Source organism: Tenrec ecaudatus, chromosome 4, assembly GCF_050624435.1.
Source record: "Tenrec ecaudatus isolate mTenEca1 chromosome 4, mTenEca1.hap1, whole genome shotgun sequence".
Taxonomy (NCBI): Eukaryota; Metazoa; Chordata; class Mammalia; order Afrosoricida; family Tenrecidae; genus Tenrec; species Tenrec ecaudatus.
In genome coordinates, this window is record NC_134533.1 from 102,292,788 (window position 1) to 102,295,944 (window position 3,157).

The 3,157-nt window shown below is 36.6% G+C and overlaps 1 non-coding gene across 1 annotated transcript; it reads left to right on the forward strand.

Moving 5' to 3' along the window:
• Window positions 1-382: 382 nt before the first annotated feature.
• On the forward strand, window positions 383-546 carry LOC142447674 (U1 spliceosomal RNA). The gene has a single exon (XR_012784337.1). It is a non-coding gene; the product is annotated as a U1 spliceosomal RNA (small nuclear RNA).
• Window positions 547-3,157: the final 2,611 nt, after the last annotated feature.

The following is a 3,157-nucleotide window of genomic DNA, read 5'->3' on the forward strand; positions in this document are numbered from 1 at the left end:
ATTTGTAGCATGAAGGATGCTGCTAAAATGTATCTCTATGAGCTGTTGGGTAAAACAAAGTTAAAAATCCTCATAAGACGTTTACATTGTCTCCTGGAGATCAAGTCATATTAAAGACTCCAGCAATTTACTTCACATCAGATAGGAAACATTTATTGCTCTGGAATATAAGAAATGCCCACATTCAAGTACAGCATGTGTAGAGTGTGGATTATATATAAACTGTGTACCATGAGACATATGAAAACTTTAGAGAAATTATCAGTCTTAAAAATATCTTTGCTTTGTAATGTCTAATAGCAAAGGTAGGTCAGTATTATATATAGTTGAACAGGCATATTTTAAATAGCATGATCATTACTGTGGTTTATCTAAAGAGACTGTACTTACCTGGCAGGGGAGACACCATGATCATGAAGGTGGTTTTCCCAGGCCGAGGCTCACCCATTGCACTCCGGATGTGCTTACCCCTGCGATTTCCCCAAATGTGGAAAACTCGACTACATAATTTATGGTAGTGGGGCACTGTGTTCGCGCTCTCCCCTTAAAAAAAAAGAAAAAGAAAATAAACTATCTAGGGAAACCCTCAAAAGTTGCCTGGCTTGATAAATATACGTACCTATATAAATATATACATCCTACAGTTACATTTTTCAGAAGTTTTCCAATTCCATCCTCTTTCATAATGCAAAATCTCCCGGATTGTGTTCTTGAAGTTTCGTGAGACTGTGGCTTGCAGAGGTGTACAAAGCAGCATAGAAGTACTCCTTTAGTGGAGCAGAAAAAGAAAAAGTATGAAAAGTCAATAAAATGGCAGAGATTGGAATATTGGAATGATGAATAAAAAGTAGGAGGACATCAACTGATGTTTGGTTGCCTCATCAAAGCCTACAGGAATCTCAGAAGACATAGGATGTATAAGAAGCCTACTTTCTAGTCCTATTAATCAGATTTTTAATTCTAGTTTATAGTATCAAGAAACATTGTGACATTAAGCAAGTAATTAATATCTGCCAGTACCATCTTCCTCATCTATAGTAAGTTGATCCTGATATTGACCTCATACAGTTGAATGACAAGATGTACAAAAATTTACTCAACCCACTAAATTATCTTCACATACTAAATAAATTTTCCTTTCATATAAGTATTTGGTATTTTTTCAGGCCAGGTTTTCTAGAGAAACAAACCAATAACACTCATGTGGGTATAAGAAAAGAACTTCATATCAAGAAGTTATTTTATATCAAGAAGGCATTTCAGACAAGTTCAACTCAAGTCCAGGAGTCCAATGCTAACCAAGCCCTCTTCAGACTTGCATAGCTGCAGGCCAGTGTAGCAGAAAGGTCCAGCTGGAAGGGGAGAGTGAGTGCTGGAAGCAGACTGATGGGTACAGGTTTGGATCCAATATCGGTGTCAGGGAGCATGGCAGAGAGCCAACAGCATCCAGTGTTGGGTGACCAGCATACCTACATACCTATAGGCAGACACAGAACCCAAGGAAGGAGTTAGGCAAAACTTAACTTATTAAAAAGACACACCCCACAGAAGGCACCACCAGGCTAACCTCTGATGGACAAAAGTTGACATAAAATCTAACCACAATGTTGAACAAAGGGCCATTGTTTTGAAGTTGGCACTACTGCTTTTCTTACTTACTATAAACATAGACAACGTAAAAATGTGTAACATAAAATAATGAGATTGTTATTTTGATTATATCACTATATACTCAGTATAGGATTTCTCCATCTCTTTCCCCCCTTCCATTTTCATTCCTTTGGCTCTTTCATTTTTTATCATTGATGTTCCATTCAACTATTTTATCAGCCAAATTCAAGAAGAGAACTATAAACAGATGTTCAAGGTATAAAGTTACAAGTTTAATTGGAAAGTATTTAGCTAGGCATTATTGTAAAAATTAGGTTTCAAACTTACTATTTGCATTTAACTGTTAGATGTTAGATATTTTGTTTTTTTTACTCGGTTTATAATGTCCTGGTGTACAATATAATGAAAGAGCTTATTTTAACAGGAACTTATGACTTTGGAAATAAAAGTAAAATATGCATATGATAAAAGTGACATGAATAGAGGTGTGTGTAAGAAATGTACACACGTGCTTTTAATCATTCAGAGGAGAAAGATCACGCTGTTCTTAGATTGAAAGTGTGAGAGTGGCATAAGGATAAGAGAGAGCTGAATGGGAAAGGGACCTAAAATTGCAGAATTTTAATGTAGGAGAAGAGAGGCTTTGTGAGCGAATGGAGAGGAACCACCTATGCAAACTCAGTGGTGTGTAAAACTGATGGGGGTGGGTATATTGTATGGCTAGAATGTAGAGTCAATTGATGAATAGAGGAATATGACATTGATGTTGCAGAGGTCATGGTAATGCTTGCTTGTGACCCACTTACTTTTTAACCCATGTAGCCTCTGGTGCAGTGGCAGGGGCAGTATAACTGAATAGCAGTATCAATTGCCATTGAATTGCTGCCAACTCATGGTGACCCCAAGTTTGTGAGAGTAAGAGATTTTGTCAGGGGGGGTCTTTAATAGCTGTTTATTTTGTTTGTTTGTTTGTTTTTAAGTACACCATCAAGAATTACTTCTAAAACAGTTCTGGGTAGAATCAAACCTCTAGCCTTTTAATAAGAAGGCTATTGCATTAATTATTTTCACTACCCAGAGACATCAATTAGATAAATTATATTTAATCCCTAGTATAAAATTGACTCTTGGTGTCTGATATTGCCCCCTTTTTCAGTAGGTAACTCTGGGACAGAGCTGTGATTTAGCACAAAATAAGCAATCTTCTATTTTCTGTATAATCTGGAGCAGAGGAGAAAAAGGGGACTTTGTTTTATATAATATGATTTGTTTCCGTCTTTAGGTCTGTTGTATTCTACGCTAAGTCAGAACTTCATCCAATTTATTTCTCTGAGACAGTTTGTCAGTGTGTTGCATAAGACTAACAAGTACAAGGTTTCCAAGAAGAATCTTTAAAAAGAATGTGTGACCTGGTGTAGACTGGGGCACTTACTTAGTATTTTCACACATAATGAAGGGGCGGGGGGAATAGCAACCAAAGTGTAAGAATTGCAGTTAAAACTGAAAACATGCATTTAGAGAAACTGAAAACAGCATTTAACGGAGT